This window comes from Cavia porcellus, unplaced genomic scaffold (genome assembly GCF_034190915.1).
Source record: "Cavia porcellus strain 051 isolate PalLab524CR breed Dunkin Hartley unplaced genomic scaffold, mCavPor4.1 scaffold_38, whole genome shotgun sequence".
Lineage (NCBI taxonomy): Eukaryota > Metazoa > Chordata > Mammalia > Rodentia > Caviidae > Cavia > Cavia porcellus.
This window is the reverse complement of record NW_026947521.1, coordinates 7,397,199-7,420,185: the sequence shown is the minus strand read 5'-3', so window position 1 is coordinate 7,420,185 and position 22,987 is coordinate 7,397,199. Positions and strand designations below refer to the sequence as shown.

The 22,987-nt window shown below is 37.8% G+C and overlaps 2 pseudogenes; one reads left to right on the top strand and one right to left on the bottom strand.

The window, feature by feature from the left end:
* Positions 1 to 12,101: 12,101 nt before the first annotated feature.
* LOC100728203 (guanylate-binding protein 1-like) lies at positions 12,102 to 13,240 on the bottom strand (annotated as a pseudogene).
* Positions 13,241 to 15,811: 2,571 nt separating this feature from the next.
* Positions 15,812 to 17,743, top strand: LOC100728490 (ubiquitin-conjugating enzyme E2 N-like; annotated as a pseudogene).
* Positions 17,744 to 22,987: the final 5,244 nt, after the last annotated feature.

Sequence of the window (22,987 nt, the reverse complement as noted above, 5' to 3'; positions counted from 1 at the left end):
CACATGGATAGGAAGAATGAATATTGTGAATATTGCCATTCTCCCAAAACTGTTATACAATTCAATGCAATCCCAATAAAAATACCATCAACATACCTCATAAATCTAGAGAAATCACTCCCTAAAATTCATCTGCAACCAGAAGAGACCTAGAATAGCAAAGACAGTTCTAAGCAGCAAAGGCAAGACAAGGAGGCATCACAATCCCTGACTGGAAGTTACATTACAAAGCAAAACATGGTACTGGAATAAAAGACAGATCTGAAAATCAATGGAATTGATTACAAGATAGAACTACAACTCCCAACACACTCTACCACTTTATCTTTGATAAAGGGGCCAAACATGTTCACTGGAAGAATGACAGTCTCTTTAAGAAATGGTGTTGGAAAAACTGGCTCTCCATATGCCAAAAACTAAAACTAGACCCATGCTTACCACCATGTACTATATTAAAATCTAAGTGGATCAAAGATCTGAATATTAAAACAGTAACACTAAGTCTGTTGGAAGACAAATTAGGCAAGAACCTTGAAGACATAGGAGTAGGTAGAGAATTCATGAACAGGACTCAAACCACATGGGAAATACCAGAATCAATAACTGGGATCACCTTTTATTAAAAAATTTCTGCATGTCAAAAGAAATCTCCAGCACAGCGAAAAGAAAACCCACAAACTGGGAAAAAATCTTAGTGAACTGTCCCTCAGACAAAGGACTTGTCTAAAACATATAAAGAATTAAAAAAAATCAGACCCCCAAAATTCAAAAATCCAATCCAAAAATGGGCATCTGAGATGAATATACAATTCTCACATGAAGAAATACAAATGGCAAATAAATACATGAAACAATGTTCATCATAGTTAGTCATTAGAGAAATGCAAATTAAAACCACATTGAGATTTCATCTCACTCCTGAAACAATGGCCAGGATCAAGAAAACTACCAAAAACAAATGCTGGAGAAGCTGGGGGGGGGGGGGAACTCTCCTGCACTGTTGGTGGGAGTGTAGTCTGGTGCAGCCATTGTGGAGGTCAGTCTGGAGATTTCTCAGAAAGCTAGGATTAGAAGTCCCATTTGTTCCAGATATTCCACTTCTAGGCATATTCCCAGAAGAACTGAAAGCATCATACCACAGTGATATATGTGCACCCATGTTTATAGCACAATTTGTAATAGCCAGATCTTGGAAACAACTTAAGTGTCCATCAACTGAGGAATGGATAAAAAAAGTTGTGGTATTTTTATACAATAGAGTACTACTCTGCTATAAAGAATGATCACACTGAGATATTTATAAATAAATGGACGCAAGCTGAGACCATACTCAGAAGCAAAATAAATCAAACCACATGTATAAATACCAAAAGCTTTCCTAGTGTTAGAAATGGTAATACATAAAAGTATGTGGTAATCATGATTCCCCATATATTGCTTTGAAGCCTTATAATGTTTTCATTCATTACTTGGAATGGTTTTATTCTGGGTTGTTTGATTTTATTGTCTGTGATAATATGAACAGCTATTTTGAAGAAAACAAGAGAGTATAATAGCTAGTGCTGATTTAATATCATCTTGTTTTGAAGTCCCACCAAGCTTTTGTTCTTCTGTCTCCATCTGTTTTATCGTGTTGTATCTTATTGGATTTTATTATATGTGATAGTATAAACAAAATTTTTTATTGACAAGGTGATAATATAGTAACCATTGTTTATTTTCTGTTAGTTGGTTCTGAATACCCTTAATACTTTCATGCTCTTGAATGGTTTTACAATGTCTTGTTACGTTTGCTACTATAGTATATGAAGGTATACCCAAATATTTCAAGGAAAGAGACACTATGGTAGCTATTATTATGTTGGGTTGTCTTGTGAAACACTATGTTGCTTAAATTGTTCTGTTCTGACCTGTGTTGTTTTGTCCTGTTTTATCTTAATATTTTTTAAAATAAAGTGCCAAAAAAATTCAAAACTACACATAATTCAGAAAAACTATAAATGTAAATCTCTGGGTGAAAAAGGCTAAATCAAAGATTAAATAGCAAAAACGCCACATATATTAAATATAAGTATATTTGATTAAATCAAAATTTCAAGAAAACTTACATATAACAAAAGACTGGGAAAATATTCTGTAAGATAAAGAACATATTCATTAAGACAAACTAAAGGACATATTCTAGCTCTTTCTATCATTAAGATTATAAAAGTGTATCTATAATCATGTGCTTTATTTCTATGTTTAAGCAGGCCAGAGATATAATTCAACATCATGCATCTGCCTGGCAAGCACAAGGTCCTGAGTTTGATTTCCAGTAGCCAAAGAGAAAAAAGATCAGTGTTTCAGAAAATGACAGCCCACTATGTATCCATGATCCCTGAAAAATATTTGACCTATCAACATCATATCTATCTTTTCTTCAGTACATACACTCTATCATGTTTTCCCAGTGACAGAAATCACCCAGTGGTGTTTGTTCTCAGAATGTACAATGTATGAATATATATATAGAGAGAGAAAGAATTTTTCTTATTCAAAAGTAACATACAAAGCTAAATATTGAAAACTTTTAGACACAATCCGAAGCTCCTTCCCCCAAAATTTCTTACATATAGGGTAATGTAATATGAGAACTAAGGTATGTAAAAATTACCAAAATGCATTCTAATATCCTCATTTATCAAAAAAAATTTTAATGAGTCTCTTTGATAAAATCATAAAATAGCATATTTCAGAAAGAATTTTTCATGGAAAAATAAAACAAAATGGATTTTCTGCATAACTCTGAGCTAACCAGAATATTAACTTATTCAGAATAGAGCCATCGGTGTACAGAGGAGGGGCAGGGCGGATCTGAGGTGCCTGCATCGGCCTCCCTGTGTGTCTGGAGGACTGTGGATAGCTCGGCCTGAACTCTTTGGGTCCCTCCAGGCTTCCAGGTGCAGTGAAGTGGAGAGGTGGGTTTGAGGCCTCCACATCTGCCTCCTCATCCCGGTTGCACTTGGAGAACTGCTGAGCTTCGGACAGGTGGGCGGGCCCACACTATCCCCAGAGCCCAGCCTGTTCCGGACTGCCGCGCCTAGCCATCAGTGTGCAGAGGAGGGGCAGGGAGGATCTGAGGTGCCTGCATCGGCCTCCCTGTGTGTCTGGAGGACTGTGGATAGCTCAGCCCTCCAGGCTTCCAGGTGCAGTGAAGTGGAGAGGTGGGCTAGAGACATCTACATCTGCCTCCACATCCCGGCTGCAATTGGAAAGCTGTGGAGCTTCCAAGGGGCAGGTGGGCGCACAGTGTCCCTGAGGCCCAGCTTGTCTGGAACTGCGGAATTCTGAGCAGGCAGAGGAGGGCCATTGGTTCTGCAGGCCCAGTGGCTTGGGATAGCGTGGTGCCAGAGTCTCAGTAGCTGCAAACATAGAAGGGGATTTTCAACAGATCCTGAGGAAGCTATCAACTAACACTTGAAACACAGAAATATAGGAAAATGACAAAACAAAAGACCAAATTACAACCTCAAACCTCCAGCCCATTTCAAGAAACTCTAGGAGCAATGTATATAGAAGAAAATATATGCCATTCACCTCAAATATCAGACACAATAGCTACTGAAATTCACAAGCAACTCCAGGAAGCTTTAAAGAAATTCAAACTCGAAATATTCTCCCAGATAAATGAAGAAATGATAAAAGAAATGAAAGAGATTCTGAATGTATCTAAAGAAAACAGATAAAAAATTGGAGGAACTAAACAAAAAGATAGAATCCCTAGGCGAGCAATATAAGAAACAAACAGAATACATAATGCAGATGCACAGAGATATACAGGAAATAAAAAACTCCACTGAAAGTTGTAAAAACCGCCTTAATGAAAGTGAAGATAGAATTTCAGACCTTGAAGACAGGATTGCAGCTAGTGAACAGGAAAGGAAAGATCTTTTAAAAATAACAAGGAATCAGGAAACAACAATTCAACAACTGCAAGATGATGCAAAGAAGAATAACATGAGAATGATAGGGATTAATGAAAAAGAAGGAGACAACATAAAGGATGTCAAGAGGATATTTAGAGAAGTAATAGCTGAAAATTTCCCAAGCATGAGATCAGAAACTGACATCAGGATCAGTGAAGCATATAGAACTCCAAATAGTCATAACCAAAATAAAACTACACCCAGACATATAATAATCACCATCCCAGAAATCCAACACAAGAATAGATTATTAAAAGCTGTCAGAGAGAAAAGACAGATCACTTATAAAGGAAAACCTATCAGAATCACAGCGGACTTCTCAGCACAAACAATAAAGTCAAGAAGAGCATGGAGTGAAGTATTCCAGATCCTAAAGCAAAATGATTTCCAACCTAGACTGATGTATCCTGCAAAACTATCATTCAAAATTGATGGTGAAATACGATACTTAAATGACAAAGAACAGCTGAAGAACTTCATGAACACCAAACCAACCCTGCAAAAAATATTGAAACACAGTTTAGATACACAAATGAAAAAACCACTAAACAAAGCAAATAATTAAACAGAACAGAAAAATAAAGATGCAACAGCAGAGAGATAACATTCCAACAATAAACCAGCATTTAACAGTAATAGCCATTAATGTAAATGGTATCGATGCACCAATCAAAAGAAACAGACTAGCAGAATGGATCAAGAAACAAAATCCAACCATATGCTCTTTACAGGAAACCCATCTAACCCAGAAGGATACTCACAGACTGAAAGTCAAAGGATGGAAAACAATACTTCATGCAGCAGGAATCCAAAAAAAGGCAGGAGTAGCCATTCTGTTTGCAGACAACGTGAACTTTAAACCAACAATGACCATAAAGCACAAAGAAGGTCACCACATACTCGTAAGGGGACAACACCAAGAGGAAGAGATAACTATCTTAAATATATACGCACCAAACTCCAGAGCACCCAGTTATATAAAACAACTATTAACAGAAATGAAAACTCAAATTATCAGTAACACAATTGTAACAGGAGACCTTAATACGCCATTGACACCAAGGGACAGATCAACCAGACAGAAAATGAGCAAAGAAATAACAGAACTGAATCACACCTGCGAACAAATGGATTTGATAGACATATACAGAATGTTCCACCCAACAACATCAGAATACACATTCTTCTCAGCAGTACATGGATCATTCTCTAAAATAGACCATATATTAGCTCACAGAACATATTTAAACAAATGCAAAAGAGTTGAAATCATCCCTTGCATGTTATCGGATCATAGCACTCTGAAATTAGAAATTAATGATAAAAGATACTGCAAAAATCCCACAAACACATGGAAACTGAATAACACACTCTTGAGTAATCAGTGGGTCACAGAAGAAATTAAAGAAGAAATTAAACAATACCTAAAAGAAAATGAAAATGCAGATACAACTTACCGGAATCTGTGGGATGCAATGAAAGCCATCCTGAGGAAAATTTATTGCACTGAGTTCCCACATCAGGAAAACAGAACGAATACAAATAAATAACTTGATGCTACACCTCAAACAGCTAGAAAAAGATGAGCAAGTCAAGCCCAAAGCCAAAAGAAGAGAGGAAATTATAAAAATCAGAGCAGAAATCAATGCAATAGAGACTAAGAAAACCATCCAAAGAATCAATGAATCAAAGAGTTGGTTCTTTGAAAGAATAAATAAAATCGATAAGCCCCTAGCCAACCTTATTTTAAAAAGGGAAGAAAAAGCTCAAATTCATGCAATAAGAAATGAAAAAGGTGAAATCACTACAGACCCAATAGAAATACTGACATCAACACCTATTTCGAAAACCTCTACTCTCAAAAGTTTGATAACACAGAAGAAATAGACAGATTCTTAGAAACATATGAAGTACCAAAGCTAGATCAAGAGGATGTAAAACTATTGAATAACCCAATCTCTGTTAATGAAATTGAAAATATAATTAAGTCCTTACCCACCAAGAAGAGCCCAGGCCCAGATGGATTCACTGCAGAATTCTACAAGAAATACAAACAAGACCTAATGCCGACACTCCTCAAACTATTCAATGAAATTGAAAGGGAAGCAATCCTTCCTAAGTCATTCCTGGAAGCAAATATTACTCTAGTACCAAAAGCTGAGAAAGACCCAACTAAAAAAGAGAACTATAGACCGATCTCCCTAATGATCACAGATGCAAAAATCCTCAATAAAATATTGCCAAATAGGATCCAGCAAATCATCAAGAAGATTATACACCATGACCAAGTGGGATTCATCCCAGGAATGCAAGGAGGGTTCAACATACGCAAATCAATAAATGTAATCCACCATATCAATAAAGCCAAAAATAAGAATCACATGATCATTTCTATAGATGCTGAAAAAGCCTTCGATAAGGTCCAACATTTATTCATGACAAGAACTTTACAGAAAATTGGAATAGCTGGTCTTTACCTCAATATAATAAAGGCCATTTATGACAAACCAACCACCAGCATCATACTAAATGGCCAAAAATTGAAAGCCTTTACTTTAAAATCAGGCACAAGACAAGGATGTCCTTTATCACCACTCCTATTTAATATAGTACTGGAAGTAATAGCCAGAGCAATTAGGCAAGAAAGAGAAATAAAAGGGGTAAAGATAGGAAAAGAAGAAGTTAAGTTGTCATTGTTTGCGGATGACATGATACTCTACATAGAAGACCCCCTAAACTCCATGGAAAGACTCTTAGATACAATAAATGAATTCAGTAATGTGGCTGGATACAAAATCAATACTCAGAAATCAATAGCATTCCTATACACAAACAACAAAATCACAGAGGGAAATAAGAGAAACTACACTCTTCACATTAGCAAGCAAAAAAATGAAATATTTAGGAATTACTCTTACAAAAGAAGTGAAAGACTTATACTGTGAAAATTATAATACACTGAAATAGGAAATTGAGGATGATCTCAGAAAATGGAAAGACATGCTTTGCTCATGGATAGGAAGAACAAACATTGTGAAGATGGCCATTCTCCCAAAACTGTTGTACAGATTCAATGCAATCCCAATAGAAATACCGTCAACATACCTTATAGATCTAGAGAAATCACTCCTAAATTTCATCTGGAACCAGAAGAGTCCTAGAATAGCAAAGGCAATTCTAAGCAGCAAAGACAAAGCAGGAGGCATCACAATACCTGACTTGAAGTTATACTACAAAGCAACAGTAGTAAAATCAACATGGTATTGGAATCAAAACAGAGCTGAAGATCAATGGAATAGATTAGAAGATACAACCACAACTACAAACACACTCAACCACCTTATCTTTGATAAAGGAGCCAAGCAGGTTCACTGGAAGAATGACAGTCTCTTTAATAAATGGTGCTGGAAGAACTGGCTCTCCATTTGCCAAAAACTAAAGCTAGACCCATGTCTATCACCATGTACTAAATTAAAATCTAAAATGGGTCAAAGATCTGCATATTAAAACAGAAACACTAAATCTATTGGAAGACAAATTGGGTAGAAACCTTGAAGACATAGGAGTAGGTAGAGAATTCATGAACAGGACTCAAACCGCACAGGAAATACTTCCCAGAATCAATAACTGGGACCACTTCTTATTAAAAAGTTTCTGCATGTCAAAAGAAATCTCCAGCATAGTGAAAAGAAAACCCGCAAACTGGGAATAGATTTTAGTGAACTCTCTCTCAGACAAGGGACTCTTGTCTAAAACATATAAAGAATTAAAAAAACTCAGACCCCCAAAATTCAAAGATCCAATAAAAAAATGGGCATCTGAGATGAATACACAATTCTCAGATGAAGAAATACAAATGGCAAATAAATACATGAAAAAAATGTTCGTCATCTTTGGTCATTAGAGAAATGCAAATTAAAACCACACTGAGATACCATCTCACTCCTGAAAGAATGGCCAGGATCAAGAAAACCAACAACAACAAATGCTGGAGAGGCTTTGGGGAAAAAGGAACTCTCCTGCACTGTTGGTGGGAGTGTAGACTGGTACAGCCTTTGTGGAGATCTGTCTGGAGATTTCTCAAAAAGTTGGGATTGGAAATCCCATTTATTCCAGCTATTCCATTGCTAGGCATATTCCCAGAAGAACTGAAAGCATCATACCACAGTGATATATGTGCACCTATGTTTATAGCAGCACAATTTGTAATCGCCAGATCTTGGAAACAACCCAAGTGTCCATCAACTGAGGAATGGATAAAAAAGTTGTGGTATTTCTATACAATGGAGTACTATTCAGCTATAAAGAAGGATCACATTGATATATTTATCAATAAATGGGTGCAGCTTGAGACCATACTCATAAGTGAAATAAATCAATCTCGCATGTGTGAATACCGAATACTTTCCCTAATGTAAGTAATGATTCAAATATATAAAAATATGTGGTAATCATGATTCCCCATTATGTGGCCTTGAAGCCTTATAAAGTTTTCACTTATTAATTAGAAAGGCTTTATTCTGGGCTTCTTGATATGGAAATATTTGAAGCTATAGTATATGAAGTTTTATTCAAATATTTCAAGGAAAAAGACAGACACTATGGTAACTACTATGTCGGGATATTTGGTGGTGAAGCACTAGGTTGCTGAAACAGTCATGCTTGGACCCGTATTGTTATATTGTTATGTCCTGTTTTATCTCAATCTCTCCCTTATTCTTTAAAAAAAATTATTTAGTTATTTCTTATGTTAGTTTTAATTAAGGGGAAAAATTTAAAAAATTAGCAGGAGGTATAATAGTAACTTTTTTTGATTTCCTATTAACTTGTTTTGAAGTCCTGTAATACTCCCACGATCTGGTTTTGACTGGTTAAACTCTGTTCCATTCTGTATGATAGTATCGAGTTTGAGGGTATAAGCAACTACTTTGAAGGCAATAAGATTCACTAAGATGCCCATGCTGGTTTGACTATTGTCTCCTTTGGACGCCCTGTAATGTTTACAATGCCTAAGTTTTATTGGTCTTGTTCTCTACTGTTTTGTTCAACTTTATAATATCTAATGAGATAGACAATTCTTTTTAAGGAAACAAGAGACATCGTTGATAACCATTGTTGATAACCTTGTACTCTGTTTTACATCATGTGCTATGTCTATCCTTGGTTTTGACTGACAGCTTTGTTTTGCCATATTTGAGTTTATTCTCTCCCCCCCAAAAAAGTAATAAGAACTAAGGAGTAATAAAACCCAAAATGTGTAAATTTTGTTGTAAAAAAGAGAGGGAAAAAAAGAGCTCTAAAGGATACAACAGCAAGTGTGTTTAGGGGTGTTAAATAGCTGATCATATTAATGTTTTTGGTTGGATCATTGAACACAAGTGTTTGCAGTCTCACTGTTTGAATGTCCACTTTGTATTCTTTGATACTGTGATTTGAGCAACTATTTCTAAGATGATAATATGTAATCTATTAACTGGTGATTTCTTACTGTTTTTTTTTTTTGTAGTTCTGTATTACTTGTACCCTTACACTGCTTTGTTTTGTTTTGTGTTTTTCTCTTTTTCCTTTTAAATAAAATTTAAAAAAAGAAAGAAAAGAAACTGGGTCTCCTATATATGCTTGTATAAAAGCAACAAAAAATATAGGAAGAGGGAGCCACAAGAAAGGATCCTCAGCCCCCAATCCTGAGAAACATGCAATATCAGACACAGCACCAATAGACATAAAGCGCTATCTCCAGAGCCTCATAGACAAGTTTAGGAAAGAAGTTATGAACTTCTTTAAGTTCATAAGTTTAAGATATAAGTAGAATAGTTAGAGAAATGCTCAGCACCATCCACGAAAAAACAGATGATGGAAGGGAAGAACAGAAAAAAAAGGGGAGAATTGTTTGATGGAGAAAATACAGAATATGTGAAGCAGGTTCAAAGAGATTACCAGGAAACTAAAAACTCTATTGAAAACTGGCATAACAGCTTGAAAGAAACTAAAGATAGATCTGAACTGGAGGGCAGATTTGTAATATGGAAGCATGAAATGAAAATCTTCTTAAAAATAACAAAAAAACAAACAGCAACAATACAAAGGCTAGAAGATGATGAGGATCTATAACTTAAGAATTAAGAACATAAAAGAAGAAGTAGGAACACAAACAAATGGACTACAAAAGCTATTCACAGAAATAATCCAGGAGAATTTCCCTAATTTAGCAAATGGTAAAGATACTCAGATGTATGAGGCATACAGGACCCCAGCTACCTACAACCCAAACAGAGCTACACCCAGGCATATAATAATAAAAATTCCAGAAATACAATATAAGAACAGAATATTAAAAGCCATCAGAGACAAGAAACAGATCACTTACAAGGGAACACCCATCAGAATTACAGCAGACTTCTCAGCACAAACCATCAAATCACGAAGAGCGTGGGGGAAAATAAATCAAGCTTTGAAAGATAATAACCTCCAGCCAAGATTGATATATCCTGCACAACTGTCCCTAGATTGATGGAAAAACAAGGTGCTTCCAAGATAAAGAGGAACTAGGGGAATTTGCGACCACCAATTCAATTCTACAGAGAATACTGCAGGATATTCTAAAAAAGGAAAACACCAAGATTCCAGAAATAGTGGCAGAGGGGCCACAATGAATGGAGCAGAAAGTGAAATGAAGAAGACAAACTGACAACAAATGACAGAAAAAGAGCTCAACAGAAATGAGGCAGAGAAGATCGGATGGTAGGAACAGCTATTTTGGAGAAAACAAGACATCATAATAGCTAGTGCTGATTTAGTATCATCTTGTTTTGAAGTCCCATCAAACTTGTATGCTTCTGTCTCCATCAGTATTAAAAGGTTGTACCTTACTGGATTTTATTATATATGATAATGTAAGCAAAAACTTTTATAGACAAGGAGATTATACGGAAACCATTGTTCATTTTCTGTTAATTGGTTCTAAATACTCTGTAATAATGTCATTCTCTTGAATGGTTTTGTAGTGTCTTGATATGTTTGGTGCTACAGTATACGAAGTTATACTCAAGGATTTCAAGGAAAGAGACACTATGGTAACTATTTTTATGTCAGGATATCTTGTGGTGCAACACTATTTTGCTTAAATGGTTATGTTTTGACCTGCGCTGGTCTGTTGTTATGCCCTCTTTTATCTCAATCCCCTTTTTTTAAATTATTTACTTTTTTCTTTTTATCTTTTTAATTAAGGGAAAAATAAATAAAAAATAGCAGGATACATTACAGTAACCTACTTTGATTTCCTATTAACTTGATTTGAAATCCTGTATTGCCCTCACCATCTTGTTTTGACTGATTTTTCCCCTATTCTGCTTTGCTTGATAGTACCAAATTCGAAAGTATAGGCAAAACTGTGAAGACAATAAGAATCATTATGACACCCATTCCAGTTGACTATTATCTTCTTTTAAAGTCCTGTAATGTCTCCAATGCTTTCATTTTATTCTTTATTGTTCAATTTGTTCAATTTTATTATAACTGCCAATTCTTCTTAAAATACCAAGAGGCAGTATGGTAACCACTGTTGATCACCTTGTATTTTGTTTTTACATTATCTATTATGTCCATCCTTTTGATTTGACTGAATCTGTTCTGATATGTCGCATTTGGTTTTATTCTCTTCAAAAAAAAGTAATAAGAATTGTGGGAGTAATAAAACCCAAAATGTGTAATTGTCATTGTACAAAAGAAAAGAAAGTGCTCTAAAGTTTATAACTGTATATATGTTTAAATGTATAAGATAGATAACCATATTACTGAGTTTTTTTGGATCATTGAACAAAACTGTTTGCACTCTCACTGTTTGAAAGTCCACTTTATATGCTTCAATTTTGTAACTTGAACAAGTATTTCTAAGATGATAATATGTAATTTATCAACTAATGATTTCTTAGTTTTTTTTAAATTCTGTATTATTTCTACCCCTTTTTATGTTTACTATTTTTCTCTAAATAAAAAAATGAATGAACATCAGCTCATTCAACTACTGGACCTTGTTTCCAAGATAGTTCATTTGAGATTAGGAAATTTCAAAGTCTGTATATAATAAATCAAATTAAAGAAATGAACAGGCCATCATGCCACATCAGAAACCTTTTATGTAGGAGTAAAGTTGAGCACCACTCTGAAGATAACATCTTCTATTTTATAAAAGTTATCCCATTTGTTTTCTAGCTGGGCTGCTAGCCCCTTTTGAAATATTTTTTTAACATCTTTAAATGAATTTTTGATGAATACCTTGTTAATCTCTCTCTCTCTCTCTCTCTCTCTCTCTCTCTCTCTCTCTCTCTCTCCCCTCTCTCTCTCTCTCTTTGATACTGTAAAGGTCTAGCAGCTCCTGGAATGTTTCTGTGGGCAACTGCATCTTCTGTTCCATCTGCTGGTTGTAGCAGACATGGCACTTTGCACTGCAACTGAGTTCTTTAACTGAGCCAAGGCATAACAGTATTTTCCTTGCAGGACAGATCCTCACCACTGATGGCACTGCCATAAGTCAGCACCAGGCTCTCTAGATGAAGTCCATTGACCTTGATGCCTCCTGGAAAAGTTTTGGTCTTGGAAGAGCTGAAGATGTAAGAATGGAATTCTGCAACTTGTTGCACAGACTGGGAATCCAGCTCATCATCATACGGGAGTTGGGCCTGTCTCTTTTCACAGGCAGTGCTATGGAAGATAACACATTTCTTGTTTCAGAAGAATTTCCAGATACAGAGTTGGAGCAGATTAAAATTTCTGTCTTTCTGATCAGTACGTTGATTTAGCTTCAAGGAATTCTCCAGATAGGTATCTGCAGAGATGGATTGTCCATTTACTTCCGGTTCTGGGCAAAATCTCTCAGTGCCCACACACAGTCTGAGAAGAAGCTCACAAAGTCAGCTAGATCTTCAACCTGATTTGTTTCAGGTGAAGAATTTGCACTTCTCTCATCTGACAGCTGTGCTACATGGTGCAGTTGGCTCATTGTCTGCTTGTTGATGATTCCCACACTATTGTAACACCAAGGCGCTGCTCAGCATTGTTGCCAGGGCCGAGACCTAGGAGTCATTCTGGTGGTCACTTTTCTCAACATCTTCCAGGCCTTTAGTGTCAAGCAGACCTAAGTCTGGTCTGGCCTCCCGGTATGAAGCACACACTGCATCTAGATTCCTTAGGTCTGAGCCTGCATTGTGGAGCCAGTAGAAAAGCCTCCAGGCTGTCTCTGCCAAATACATTACCAGGTTTCGCTGGAGCTTCATTTTAGAGGTGGTTTCTAGGTTCTTTCTGTCCTGAACAAAGAATTGATCAAGACAAGTGCAAATGGCAGCAACATTTTATATTTATTAAAAGTAGGAAAAGAAACAGGCTCTACAGAGTGAGTTTGAGGCTAAGAAAAAGTAGGAAATAAGTACACTCAGCAGGACAAGGGTGGGCTACCATGAAAAAACACAGTGGCCTACTGCTTTAATTTCACTGGTAACTGTTGTGAGCAAGTTAGGGCAACCCTCACCAACCTAGTGCATAGAGGATCCAAATATATGCTAAAGGCCCACATATTAGTGTTATCGGAATCTCTGGCTATACCAAATGTTATTGGACAGCTCCTTCAAACAGGGTCTCATCAATCAGACATTAGTGGGCTTTTGGGGTTTCTCGCCTCTCCTTCTGGAGTAGGATTCCAGGTTTTCTTATTTCTAACAAAGAATTGAATAAAGCAGGCAGAAAGCAGTGGGCCAGTTTATTTGGAAAAGTAAGAGTGAGGAGTGAGGGAGAAACTGGATCTACAGAGTGAGCTTGGGCTGAGTAAAAGAGGGAAAAGTAAGGTAACAGAACAAACTGGAGAAAGCAGCATGAGCCATGATGAGGAAAATCATAAGACGGGGGTTCTTCGTGGTGTCTGGGGCCTTTCATAATGTCAAGGAAATCTCCCGGAAAATCTCAAGGAAACCCACAAAAAGTTTTACATAAAAATCCTGAGAAATGGTGCCGGTATCCAGCCTCAGGCTGACACTGGGTCTCAGTCATCTTATTGAAAACCTGCTCAGATCTTCATAAGAATTTCGTATGAAGGGTTTTGGGAACTGATCCATACATGTGTTCTGGGATTTTGTAATTAACAGGTCATGCCTACTTGACAAGTCCTAATCTCCTATGTTATTAACAGATTCAGATATTCTCACAGCTTCTCTCAATCTCCAATTACACTTTCTTCCCTCACATCCCCTCTACTGCTCCCACAAATACTATAATACTTTACCAAACCCCCTCAACACTGGCACTTTGCTCCAGATATAAAAATAACTGCTATAGAATCTGACCACCTGTCAATTTCCACCTACTGAGATTTCTCTTCTTTCTCTTCTCTCCATACTAATTCACTTTTTTCTCTCTTCAGTTTTCCTTTCCTCTTTATTCTACATCCTGGGTTATGGTTAGTAACAGTATAGTACTACCTGCATGGAGCATTGATAAGGTCAAAAGAAAATTGCACACTGGACCAATTACATTGCACCCTCAGTTACTATTGTAGTCAGAGCTTACAAAGGAATCGATTTAATACAGGACACATACCTTACAGGACTATTTTATATTATTCATGCAAAGAGTCAAATGGAGAAGAGCATAAGAGATCTGTCCACACACTATAGACCCAAAGAACCCAGTTGAGGGCCTGGATCCATTGGCAATGTCCTGTATGAGTCCAGCTGAAGGCCTAGATCCCACGACAATGTCTCATGCAAGTCTGTATGCAAGATCTGCCCTAGGAAGGCCCAAAAGTCAGTGGTAGAAGCTAGAATGTCTGTACCAGCAAAATGCAGGGTGTGGCCCAGACTGAGGGATCTGCACTGGAGCCAGGAAGTGATGGCAAAGGTAGGGACTAGAAGTCTCCCAAAAAAGAATCACAGCCATCCTCAGTGACAGTGAGGACCCAAGCTCCTCCAACAATGAGAACAGCTAAGTTCATATCTGGAAAATCAACTTGAAAAACTTCAGGAGAATCAACAGCACTCCACCTCCCCTTCTAGTTCTTTTATGCTGCTGACAACAGTCCTCAGGTGGGCCTTCCACACCCATAACCACACTGATTCAGTTCATCTGGGCATTACAAATTGACCAGTCCACCACAGTTACTTGTCTCATTGCTAAGACAAAACATCCAACACATGAAGTTAAAGAAGGAAAAGTTTATTTTGGCTCAAAGTTTGTAGAACTTTCAGTCCCTAATTTGCTGGCTCCAAGGAAAGATGGCCTTGCATATGGGCATCACAGAAGAGAAAAAAAATTTTCATGGCGTGGAAGGCAGGAGGTAGCAAAAGCAGCAAGCAGCAAGCAGGGAGAGTAGCCCTCTTTCTGTCCTTATATTCTACCCAAACTATACACCACTAGGGCAAGTAGCACTCACACCTATGGGGGTCTTCCAATTATCTACCCTCAGAACTATGCCAAACCAATTAATGGACTAATTTAGTAATAATGCACCCTTAATACCAGCATCTTGCACTTAAGGCCAGCATCACACACTCTTGATACAGTCACCTCTTAAAAGCCCCATTTATGAGAGCTGGGAAGATGGTGGATCAGTAAGCAGCAAAATAAAGAGCCTTTCTGAGAGAAATACCTCAGATGCTGGAATAAAGCATCCTAGAGAAGACCAGATGGAAGGAGATATAGCTCTCAACCCAGAAAGAAACTAAAGGGGGGGGAGAAAAAAAAGAAAAGAAAATCGTGGACAGGAAGATGTAGCCAGACATGCTCTCACCAGAGCCAGCCCCGTTGTGTACAAAAAGCCACTGGAATCCAAAGACATGCAGTTGCAATGAAGTTGGGGAATGGTGAGCCTGAGGGCTCAGCAGGAGGATGCAATCATGGAGGGGAGTGGTGGAATGGAGAACAGCACTCAGCTTGGAGATCTGTACTGGCTCGCAGTGAGTGCAGGGAAATCAGTCCTCCCATGGGAGAGGGCGACTGGCTGGATGACATTTTGGAGTTGGGGAGGATGAACACGGAACCAGAACTGCAGCAACTTCGGTCAGCCACTCCTAGCAAAGAATATTGGTGAAAATTGCTTGGACTGAGTCCCACCCCTGTGCACAATCCAATAGCCAAGGACGAGATCTCCCTGAAGTTATACCTAACTGGCCCTGTCCGTGCGGCACACATTAACATGGTGAAGACTCCTAGTGCTTGACCAGCTCAGACGGGAGAGTCCAGCCTGCCTTGCCCCTGCTTGTACTTCAGTGGTCATCAGCAGACTGAGGAGGGCAGCAATCCCTAGCCAACGTGCTTCAGACTAATCATAGCCAATACAGGAAGTGTTGAGGACTCTCACTAACCACTCCTCTGGAAGCAACCAGAAACATGACAAGAGAAGAAACAAAAAGAAATCTCCAACCCCCAACTCAAACAATACTAGCCCAAGAAAGGTAAATACAGAGAAGATCAGGGGTTTAACACCTGTGGTGCCTGAAAAAAGAGCATCTGACATGAAAAATTATCTTTGTGACATTGTAAAAGAACTAAAAACAGAAATTCTAATACAAGTAAAGGAAGATATAAGAAAAATAATAAAAGAAGTGCTAAGTACCTCTCAAGAAGACATAGATGGAAGAATAGAAGGGCATAGAAAAAGGAGGGAAATCTTCAATGACGAATATTTTAAAAATCTAGAATACATGAAACAGATTCAAAGAGACTACCAGGAAATTAAAAACTCCATTGAAAGCTGGCAAAACTGCTTGAAAGAAATTAAAGATAGACTATCGAACCTTGAAGACAGGTTTGCAGCTTTCAATCGTGAAAGGAAAGATCTCCTAAAAATAACAAGGAACCGGGCGGGAATGCAGCTTGGTTGGCGCCCAGATGGACTGGAGGGCTGCGGGCTCCCGGACCACCCCAGCCGAAGCTGCAGGCCACAGGAATCACGGTGTGGCCCAGACTCGCAGTGGGGACTGTGGCCTAGCATCGGATTCCGCCTGGGCTGGAGCGCGGAGGTGTGGCAGCCCAGGAAACCTAGCATTTGCTGGCAGAGCCAGTTCCTGGGATTAAAGCAGAACCAGACGAGAGCAATGCCCATTATTTTCAAGTGGTCATTGCTGGTCCCCAGGATTCCCCCTTAGAAGGAGGGACTTTTAAACTTGAACTATTTCTGCCAGAAGAATACTCAATGGCAGCACCTAAAGTACGTTTCATGACCAAAATGTATCATCCTAATGTAGACAAGTTGGGAAGAATATGTTTAGATATTTTGAAAGATAAGTGGTCACCAGCACTGCAGATCCGCACAGTTCTGCTATCGATCCAGGCTTTGTTAAGTGCTCCTAATCCAGATGACCCATTAGCAAACGATGTAGTGGAGCATTGGAAGACCAACGAAGCCCAAGCCATAGAAACAGCTAGAGCATGGACTAGGCTATATGCCGTGAATAATATTTAAGTCGATCTGATCATCATGTTTGTGTCACTTCTCCTGTTCTGCAAGACTCCTTCCTTTTTGTTTGCATTTAATGGACACAGTCTTAGAAACGTTACAGAATAAAAGCCCAGACATTTTCAGTCCTTTGGTGATTAAATGCACATTAGCAAATCTATGTCTTGTCCTGATTCACTGTTGTAAAGCATGAGCAGAGGTTAGAAGTTTCATTCAGATTGTCGTGAAACATTGAAAAGCAGTGGCCCTCTGCTTTTATTCATTTCCCCCATCATGGTTTTAAGTATAAAGCACTGTGAATGAAGATAGTTGTCAAGGTTAGCTGCAGGGTATGGGTGTTCTTTATTTTATTTTATTTTATTTTATTTTTTGAGAGGAAAGGTAGTTTCAAAATTTTATGGGCTCCCCACCCCCACTTTTATGGTGATCTAATGCATTGGTTAAAAAAGCAGCTAACCAGTTCTTTTAAGATATGCTCTCTAGCCAAGTCTAGCTTTACTTAGACACTGTAGATGGACAAGCTGAATGTTCAAACCAAAATGGGAAACATTAACAACTTCACAGCTCTCACTAATAACATTGTGATTTTGCAGTCAAGCATAGATTCCCTCCTTCAAAAAAGCTTGTGACCATTTTGTATGGCTTGTCTGGAAACTTCTGTAAATCTTATGTTTTAGTAAAATATTTTTTGTTATTCTAAAAAAAAAATAACAAGGAACCATGAAGTAACAATACAAAGGCTAGAAGATGACAAGAGGATCTATAACTTAAGAATAAAAAATGTGAGTGAAGAAGCAGGGGTAAATACAAATGAAATACAAAGGCTATTTACAGAAATAATTAAAGAAAACTTCCCAAGCATAGGAAAAGAAAATGATATTCAGATATATGAGGCATACGGAACTCTAGCCAGCTATATCCAAAATAGAGCTACACCTAGACATATAATAATAATGATCCCAAAAATCCAACACAAGAACAGAATATTAAAACTGTCAGAGAAAAGAAACAGATCACCTATAAAGGAAAACCCATCAGAATCATGACAGACTTCTCAACACAAACCATCAAATCAAGAAAAGCTTGGAGCAAAGTATTCCAAGCCCTGAAAGAAAATAACCTCCAACCCAGATTGATGTACCCTGAAAAACTATCTCTCAAAATTAATGGAGAAACAAGATGCTTCCATGACAAAGAGGAACTGTGGAGGTTCATGACCACCAATCCAACCCCACAAAAAATACTGAAGGACATTCTAGGGAGAGAGGGAAAACAAGACCATGGTTTCAAGAATAGCAACAGAGGATGTTTACTGAATGGGGCAGACAGTGGAATGAAGGGGAAAAGTAGACAACCAATAGCAGAAAAATAGCATGGCAGAGATGAGGCAGAGAAAACTGGCCATAATTGCTAACATGGATGGCCTTGATACACTAATAAAAAGAAACACAGGCAGAGTGGATCAGGAGATAGGGTTCATCAATGTGCTCTACATAAGAAATATATTTAACCTAAAAGAGGGTTTATGGAATGAAAGTCAAAGGTGAGAAAATAATGCTCTATGTGACAGGGAACCAGAAAAAAGTTGGGGTAGCTTGCCAAACAGCTGCAAATTGGTTAGAAAGACATAACACTTTTCTTTTATTTAAGAGGAAAAAGAGAAAAACACAAAACAAAACAAAGCAGTGTAAGGTTACACATAATACAGAACTACAAAAAAAAAACATAACAGTAAGAAATCACCTGTTAATAGATTACATATTATCATCTTGGAAATAGTTGCTCAAATCACAGTATCAAAGAATACAAAGTAGACATTCAAACAGAGAGACTGCAAACAGCTGTGTTCAATGATCCAAAAACATTAATATAGTCAGCTATTTTAACACCCCTAAACACACTTGGAAAGACATAACACTTTTATACAATGGAGAACTACTCAGCTATAAAGCAGGAAGACCTTGAGGCTTTTTTAAGTAAATGGATACAACGTAAGACCAAGCTCAGGGGTAAAAAGGTTCAAAACCACTTATGTAAATAGCAGGTTGCCTCCCTAACCTAAAAACTAAAGGGGTTAGTGGGATACAAAATGTACAATACACCCTGGGAAAGTGAAAGGGGAGGAATTGTCTAACCAGGGAAGGCAGAGGACATTGTTAATCTTGTATCGTGATTTGAAACCCATGTTGCTTTCATCGCTCTGTTTAGTTTGGTTATATTTGGTTATATTCGTTTGTCTTCTTGTACTAGATTTGAGGGCATAGACAACTATCCCAAAGATAGCAAGATATGCTACAGTAAACATTTTAAATCTCCTATTAACTTAATCTGAAATCCTGTATTGCTTTCACTGCCTTGTTCTGACTGATGTTATTTGAATCTGTCTTGTTCAGTTGTAGTCTTGTCTTCAATGATTTTATTCGAATCTGTTGTTCGACAGTATCAAGCCTGATAGTATAGGCAACTACTCTGAAGACAATAAGGTTCACTATGATACCCATTCTGGTTTGACTATTACCCGCTTTTGAAGTCCTATAATGTCTCTAATGTTTTGTTTTTATTGATTTTGTTCCATACTGCTATGTTCAATTTTAATGTATCTGATGATATGGGCAATTCTACTAATGATAACAAGAGACATGATGGTAACCATTGTAGATCACCTTGTATTGTAGTTTTAAATTATGTACTATATACATCCTTTTGTTGTTGAATGACCCTATTTTGTATTTTTTTTCCTCACTTGGTTTTATTCTTTTCAAAATAAAAAAAATTAAAATCCCCACCTATGACTACACAAGGCTCTGGGGCAGGGCATCTAGACACAAGCCCCAACAACATTCCTTTTCAGAAATGAACTAAGGTGATTTGGTATTGAGACAGAGGCAAAGACCTACAATCAGCTACAAATTGTAGCTTGAGGCTAGGAGGAGGAAGCTCCAGAAGGCATCAGGACCAACAAGCCTCCTTACTCACAGGCAGGCAGTTGAGTAAATTGGGGGGTAGGGGGTTCAGAGGCCCACAATTAAATTTAGACTGAAATTTAAATGGAACTATCATGGTGCTTTGATTTTGTATTTTGCAGCCACAAAGGAGTAGGAAGGTGGTTGTTTCCTTTTTCTCCCATCTTCTTTTTAATTCTCTCTTAACCCTTTATCTATCTTCTTTATGCCTTTATCTTTCCTTTTTTTTTCCCTTCATGTCTTCTAGATCAGTCATTAGTGCCAGAGTCTGCTACTTCCACACCCAGGAAACAGGAAACCTGTAAGTCAGATTCTTTGCCCAGTGGTCAGAAAAGGGTAAGTTAACTGAATCCCTTGGCTTTAGGCTGTGCTAGAGTCTGGAGGAACTAGTAATCTGATGGGAAGTTTACAGAAGTAGATCACAATTCCCAGGGTTTTCTTCCAGTCAGCACTGGGATCTGGACTTTTTCTTCCTTTAGGGAGTGGTGTCACTGAGAATCAATAGACCTAGGCTCTGATATTTTTGCCCTGATCACTAACTCTCTGAATAAAACTGAGACTGGCCCTTTCAGGTCTTGGTTTTCTCATCCATAAAACGGTCTGTAAGGCCCCCTTGTAGTTCTCATGTTCTGAGAGTTCTCTATGTATGTCTTATCTCCATACATTCAGTGGATGGCTTGCTGGGTATTTCATCTCAGGATCCCTCTCACCTCTGAAGCCAGAGATTGGCCAGATCACAGCATGCCCCTGATGAAGGTATTTCATCTCTGTGGCATCATATTCCAGTTAGAATGTAATCCTTACTCCTTCCCTGGCCATGAATGAGGCCTTGATGATTTGGCCCTTGCCTACTTCTAACCTTCCTAATTCTTTCCCCTAAAAATTAACTCTTTTTGTCAACTTGACTAGACAAGACATCTAGGAGATTAGGTGTGCATCTTTCAGGGTGTATCCAGAAAAGATTAGTATGTAGGCCAGTGAACTGAGGGAAGAAGACTCTCGCAACCTTGATAGAACAGAAGGTGAAAGAAAGAAATTTTTCTTACCCTTACAAGCTGCTTTCCGCTTGAGTGAGTGAACCTTTTGCTACTGCCATCACCTGTATGCACAGAGAATCTACGACCCCCACCTTGGCGTGGTGCTGAAAAGGTTCAGCCCAGAGGAAGAGGCTCACAATTCAGGGACTGCACTGATGACACAATCATCAAAGAAGACCTGCTGAGATATCACCTGACAGAGGAAACTGCACAGTGATTACTGCAAGAAAACCCCTCTACAAGTGCAACAAGTGACAAATGTTTTTATCTTTTACATTTTAGATATACATAATGCTAACATTCATCATAGGGAATTGGTACCTGTACATGATATATCTTGCTTCATTTTTCCCATCCCCCTTCCTTCTCTTGAACCCTCTTCCCCTCCTTATTTACAAAAACTTTCTTTAATTTCTTCCTCCTATTCTTTTCTCTTGTCCCTCCCTTGTTCTCTGTCTCACCTGGACATTTTCTTCCTATTTGCCAATATCTAATAAACATTTTGGTCCTTATTTCCACTTTTAGTTTCTCACATCACAGAAACCATGAAATATTTGAACATGTGTGCCTAATTTATTTTACTTAAGAGTATGGTCTCAAGGTGAATCCATTTGGCTTTCTAGACATTTTTATGTCTCAAGTTTATCCTTCTTTATGGATGAGTAGTACTCTTGTAGATTTTTCAAAACACACATATCTTATTTGTCCATTCATCAGTTGATGATCAGTTTGGGCTGTTTCCAAGGTTTGACTATTACAAGCTGTGCCACTGTAAACGTGGGTGTGTCTATATCACTGTGGTATGATGCTTTTAATTCTTTTAGAAAGACACCAAGAAAGTGAGTAGCTGGATCAAATGGAACCTCTAGTTTTAGTTTTTGAGGAATCGCCACACTGATTCTCACAGTGGTTGTACCAATCTAAATTCCCACCAACAGTACAAAAGAACTCCTTTTTCTGCATGACACTGCCAGCATTTGTTATTGGTTGATCTCATAGTAGCCATTCTTTCTGGACTGAGATGAAATCTCAGTGTTGTTTTAATTTGCATATTTCAAATGATGAATGATGCGAACATTTTTTTCATATGTTTATTTGCCATTTCTAATTCTTCACCTGAGAAATATGTACTCATCTCAGAAGCCCATTTTTGGATTGGGTCTTTCAGTTTGGAAGGTCTGATTTTTTTTTAAGTTCTTCATATATTCTAGATATTAGTCCTTTGACTGAGGGATAGCTGGTAAAATTTTCTTCCACATTGTGGGTTGTCTCTTCACTCTGTTGTTGGTTTCTCCTGCTGTGTGAAAGGTTTTCAATAAGATGAGATCCCAATTGTTGATTCTTTGTGACAGTTTCTATGTGATTGGAGTTCATTCATAAAGTCTTTGCCTACACCAATGTCTACCTATTCTATCTTTCAGCTGACTTAACGTTTCTGTTTTTAATATTTAGATCTCTGAGCCATTTCAATTTTAGTTTAGTGCATAGGAAAAGATATGGGTCTAGGCTTAATCTTTGGCATATGAAAAATCAGTTTATCCAGCATTGTTTATTAAAGAGGCTTTCTTCCAGTGAAGG